Below are 5111 nucleotides of genomic sequence, written 5' to 3'. Positions count from 1 at the left end.
AGAGGATGTCAGGGACTATACCCCGAGCTAAGCCTCAACAGCCTCGGTGGCGGCTCGCAGGCAGACCCTACACCATCGGGCCCCACACCAATCGACATCGAAGCCGTACAACAACCCCCCTCTTGAGTCAATTGAGCCTCGCCACCCCCTCTTATACTTGAACAATTTTTATTTTGTATTCTTTTCATATTTACTTCTCTATCTTATCATTAGAAAAAGTATTTTTTGTGATATCTATTGCATATGAGATTTTTGTAGACTTGGTAGGTCGGTCTGACGTTTCGTCGGGCATTGTCTTTGTAGGCCGTGCAGGAGCTCGTGGGCTAGCACTTAGTCCCATGCAATGATTCTTATTTTTTCATAGTAGACATGAAAGCTACATTAATTCCCTTATAGAGGGTCGAGCAACATGCTCTAGAAGGATCGTTCCTCCTTGTATTAAAGGATCCTTATTGTAAATCAGGTGGTATGAGTAGTGTTGTTAATCAGTGATCCAACCTCTTCTTTAAGGGTCGAGCGACTGGTCAGGGACTGTTTCTCCCTTACACTAAGGAAAGTCTTCAGTAGACCACGTAGTAGATTTGATCATCGGTCCGACCTCTTCCCTAATGGTCAGACTATTAGTGTGGGCTTTTTTTTCTTTTTCTTTTTTTTTACTAAGGGAAGCCCTTAGTAAATTCATGAAAATCGAATGTTTGTAAGTAACAAGTACATAGTAAAATTTCCCGACCTCAGGATTTTTATTGTAGATTGTGAAGGAAACATGTGGATTCTGACTTGGTCGGTCGCTTATTGTAGATTCTAAACAGCAAACATGTAGATTTTGACCCTAAACCTAGTTAGTCTTTACAGGTAGTAGATCTTTAAGTGCTTGGCATTTCATAAAGGAGGTAGGGATCGACCCTCCATGTCTTTGAGTCAATACACTCCTGGACAGGTTGTGCATGTCACCTTCTAGGGCCCTTCCCAGTTCGGCCACAAGGTCCTTAAGTCAGGCTCCTTGGTGTTCTGGATGGTCCTATGGAGGACTAGATCTTCAGCTCGGAACCTTCTCATCCTTACACTGGAATTGTAGAACTGGACAACTTGTTATTGCCGAGTTGTGACCTTGAGTTGGGCTTGCTCCCTTTTTTCTTCGATTAAGTCAAGGTCCAGTGCCATCTGCTCGGTGTTTTGATGTTAGTTGTATGAGTGGGTCCGAGAAGTTGGGAGTCCAATCTCAACTAGGATGTTGAGGGTCAAATATTGCATATTAGACCCCAGTTATTACCTAATTTTACAAACATGATACCGTTTAATGTCCTATTTTGATCATGTTTGTGTTGTAAGGTGAATTTAAGAGCCTAGACTGAAAAAGAGTACTAAAAATATGAATTTAAAGCTAAAAAATCACCAAGGTAAGGGACGAATCTTAGGGGACCGAGATCGAAGAATTTACACACCAAAGATCTAAGAAAATCAAGTGATTGGAGTTAAAAGGGCTTGAAAGTTATCCTGAATACAAGATCATAGAGTTCCCACCATCCGTTTGGCTTGAAACTTTAGATCTAGCCTGAGGACCCTAAATTAACCATACACGTCGAAATTCAGCCCTGGATCCCTGTGGAAGTGGCCCAACAGTTAAATCAGCCCATAAATCATCGATTTGTGGTTCACCTGATATCTGGATATGCTTTAATTTTGGTCTCAACCCCTTAAACTAGATGAGAAGGAGGATGGGCGGAGCGAATTTCTCATAAACATCATAGTGGACCCCACCTTAAGTGGTGTGTGCACTGTGCACAAGTGCACTAGCTGTGCACTGAAAATCAAGAAACGAGTCAGTGCACACTGACCCGATCTTCTTCCTTAAAAATGGAAATTCCATTTTTGGTTTCTACCTGTTGGACACTGCGACGCTCAGTGGGCCACTGCGATCGCCCCATTGGACAATTTGAACTGTACAACGTGCTCAGGGGGTGGCCACGACCCTAGCCATGGTGGCCTTTTGGTCCCATGCATGTGTACACACGTAGATCGCCGTCAAATGCAGGATGAATGGTGGGCTGATTTAATACCATGGGCCGTACTAAAACTCAACCAAAACCACTCCTTTCCGACCGAAATTTTGCCAGGAATCCAATGAACGTGGTGGATTTCTTTAAAAATATCACTATGGGGCACACCAAACATGTCAGTGTTAGGCAATGCACGTTCGGGAAAACCGGACGTTGTAGGGAGTTGTACGGCCCAAATCGTGATCGGATGCAAGATCCAAATAGTTAAAAAGTCTAGAAAGGGGCTCTTTACCCCAACGATGGACAAAAACTCAGTTTTTCGGCACGCTATTTTCCAAAAGCAAGATCCAAATGCAAGTTAGTGCATTTCTTCCGCTGTCACTGCGCACGCAACGTGCATATGAGTTACGCACGCCGACTCCCAGCCTACCAGCCACCGCCCTTCATGCTTATAAATGGAGGAGGAGAAACGTGGAGAGAATTCATTGAATCCTTGGACATGGCAGACGTGAACAACAAGAGGAGAGAGGGAGAACGTGGGTCGGCTCCATCTGATTGAGTTTTTCTTTCTTCCCTTTTAATTTATTTCTGTTTTTATTTTTTAAGTGATTCTAGCCTAATCATGTCTATGATCGGCTAAACCTCTTAGCTAAGGCTAAAAGGTGAAGCTTGTAGTATGATGGGGTATTTTTCCATGCTTTGATTCATGTTTCATGAAACATCTTTGATTATAGTTTGATTATGATGAATATTTATAGTTTTTAATGGTTTATTGTGACTCAAATTACAATGGATCTGTGATAGCTTCGAGTATGTTCTTTGCATTATAGAGATTATGAACATGGGTGCCTTATTGTTCACCATCGTCTCTTGGACATGGTTAGATGATGGAATCCTTCCCCTATATTCATAACTCTCTCAGATTGGATATGGATTGGTTAAACTCTGTTGTTTACTTTGTCTCATGGGCATGATTTTGTGATGGAATCAAGTCTAATTCACATCCTTCTCATCTCTTGAAAACTAGATCAAGGGAAGTCCAGATTTGATTTTTAATGTTATATCCTCCAATTGGATGAAGATGGGATTCTAAATCCAGTTGTGTTCATGAATCAAGCATAGATCTCCCTGATCTCTACAACTGGATCATTGGAAACCCTAGTTCTCTACCTTTGAATTTTACAAGTTTTAGTTAAAGTTATTCATCATTATTCTCTTAAATTCTTCTGATTTAGTTACATCTTCTTCTAGTTACTTTCAAATTACGTACAAGGTTCAATCCCTGTGGATTCGACCTTGGTCTTACCGAGATTATTACTACATCACAACCCTATACTTGAGGCGGTGAACAAGTTTTTGGCGCTGTTGCCGGGGATTGACGGTTACATTTTTTTGAGATTAACTAGCTTTAGAATTATGTTAATATTAGGATTTTTCAAGTTTTTAATTCTAGGTTTAGGTTTTTCTATTTGATTTTTAGAAACTAACCTGACTTTCCTGTTTTGTAGTATTCTGAGATAGACTTTCTAACTTAGTAATCTCTTTTTAATTTTTTTAATTTTTCAATTTTTAGGAATATGGTTTTATTTTCTATTTTTAGAAACTTTATAATTCTAGGTTTAGAACTTTCCTAATCACTTTTTAGAAACTTTCTATTTTTGGTTTTTAGAAATTTTTCCTTTTTTAGAAACTAGTTTACTTTCTGTTTTTTAGGAACTTTCTAATTTTGACTTTCTATTTTCAGAAACTGACTTGTTTTATTTTGTATTGTAGGTTTTTAACTTAAGAACTTCTAATTTGGTAACTTCTTTCCAACTCTTTTCTTTCTTTCTAGATTTCTATTTCCTTTCTTTCTTTTAGGTTTAGGTTTAGAATCTAAATTGAGGGTTGCGAGTGTTTCATGCCCAAGTGGGTCCGTGACAACACTCGACGTCTCTTAACTGAAAGAGGATTGGTTGAGGGGTTAATTATTCAATGCAAGACTAGACACCGCTCGAGATCCCCATAGTTAATTGAGTTTATGGCCGCAAATCAACTAGCCAATCAACAGAAGGACTACCTCAACCAAGGGTTGGGGAAGTCCAGGATGAGAATGAGGTGCATCAATCACCCCCGCCTCGTACTTTATGAGATTACTTACAACCAGCGGGGGTGAGCACACTCTCATGTATAGTTTTTCCATAGAATATGGGACACATGGCTATGAAGCCAAGGGTGATCCAACTCCTTCCTAAATTTCATGGGCTTGAGTCAGAAAATTCATATTTACACTTGAAAGAGTTTTATGAGATCATAGCAATTCTTTACTTTCCTAACGTGTCTGATGACACGGTCAGGTTGAAACTCTTTCCCTTTTCTTTGAAAGAGAATGCTAAGACATGGTTACATCCACTACGTCCTCGATCATTGGGTAGATGGAATGGCATGACAAGAGAGTTCATAAAGAAAATTTTCTCATATCATAAGACGAACACCCTTAGAAAGTCGATCATGAACTTAGCCCAAAGGGAAGATGAAACATTCTTCCAATGTTTGGAGTGGTTCAACGATCTTATCAATTCATGCCCACAACATGGTTTTGAAATGTGGTGCATCACGAACTTCTTCTATGATGGACTGACATCTCCCATGCGCCAATTAGTCGAGACGATGTGTAATGAGGAATTCATGAATAATGTCGATGAGGTGTGGGATTACTTTGATAAGCTTGCTAAGAACATACAATCATGGGACATCTCTCCAAAACCAAGCACCATGTCTAAGTCGACTCAATCCAAGGAAAGAGGTGAAATGTATCTCTTAACAGAGGACGATGATATCAGAACTAAAGTGGCTAATCTTACTAGGAAACTCGAGGCCATGAAATTAAAGAAGGATAAGGCTAAGGAAACTGTTTGCAGTATTTGTGCTTGCAACATTCACACAACTGAAAATTGTCCAACAATACCTGCCTTTCAAGAGGTGTTGAATGAGCAATCCAATGCCATGAACAATTATCAAAGACCTTTCAATGGACCTACCTCCAATGCATTCATCCAAACTTTAGTTGGAGGAATGGATAAACTGCTACTCCTCAAGGTTTCTTTAATCAAAGTCTACAACAATAGAAACCTC

The 5111-nt window shown here is 39.8% G+C and overlaps 1 non-coding gene across 1 annotated transcript; it reads right to left on the bottom strand.

Annotated features, from left to right (window-relative positions):
* Positions 1-4469: 4469 nt before the first annotated feature.
* LOC131223491 (small nucleolar RNA R71) lies at positions 4470-4576 on the bottom strand. Its single transcript, XR_009160499.1, has one exon. It is a non-coding gene; the product is annotated as a small nucleolar RNA R71 (small nucleolar RNA).
* Positions 4577-5111: the final 535 nt, after the last annotated feature.

The sequence above is a fragment of the Magnolia sinica genome, chromosome 1 (assembly GCF_029962835.1).
Source record: "Magnolia sinica isolate HGM2019 chromosome 1, MsV1, whole genome shotgun sequence".
In the NCBI taxonomy this organism is placed as follows: Eukaryota; Viridiplantae; Streptophyta; class Magnoliopsida; order Magnoliales; family Magnoliaceae; genus Magnolia; species Magnolia sinica.
Note: the sequence above shows the minus strand (reverse complement) of the source record. Positions and strands in the feature narration are given on the sequence as shown.